Raw genomic sequence first — 719 nt, forward strand, 5'->3', positions numbered from 1 at the left:
GCCAAGTAAAGCAGGAACAAAACAAAATTAAAAGTACTCCATTATCATTTGTTCTTTTTAATCGAATTGTGTAGAACAAAGTATAATAAAAAATCCCGAAACTAATTCATTATACTTTTTGTTTTTTTCGGTGAAATCAGAAACACAAATAAGGAAAAGAAAAAAAAATCCCACCGCGTGTCGTCACATTTCCTTCTTTTCCCAAATCAAATCAAGCAAAAGTTTGAAGCAGCTTCATTACATTGTAAGAAATAAGGAATGTCAGCAGCTGTCAGCAGCTGTCAGCAGCTGTCAGCGTGTTATCAACCGAGTCTTAGGAATGTTATCGAGTGTCAGTCGATATTTTGTCTCTCCTTGTCTGACTCTCCTTCAGAAACTTTCTTGTTCTTTTGTCTTAACGAAGGGCAGTGGTTTCTGGGTGTCACGACTGCATTTGGGTCGTTTTCTGGACGGTGTTGCAGGAAAGGATCGAAGGAATTAAAAGGATTTTTTAAAAAACTGTCTGGTTGGTAGAAACCAATATCTTCATTATAGATTCATTCCACCTTTTCTAGCTAAAGCTCTCGCACTGCCTGTCACCCAAGCGTTGAGGATCTCTTGACAGACGCGACACATAAAGCATAAGGTCTTGGAAAAAGTTTTGCCTGATGGAAAAAAACAAAACTGTAATTGGTAAAATGATTTTCGAGGAATACGTGACCGTATTTTATGCATGTAAC

Source organism: Penaeus monodon, chromosome 21, assembly GCF_015228065.2.
Source record: "Penaeus monodon isolate SGIC_2016 chromosome 21, NSTDA_Pmon_1, whole genome shotgun sequence".
In the NCBI taxonomy this organism is placed as follows: Eukaryota; Metazoa; Arthropoda; class Malacostraca; order Decapoda; family Penaeidae; genus Penaeus; species Penaeus monodon.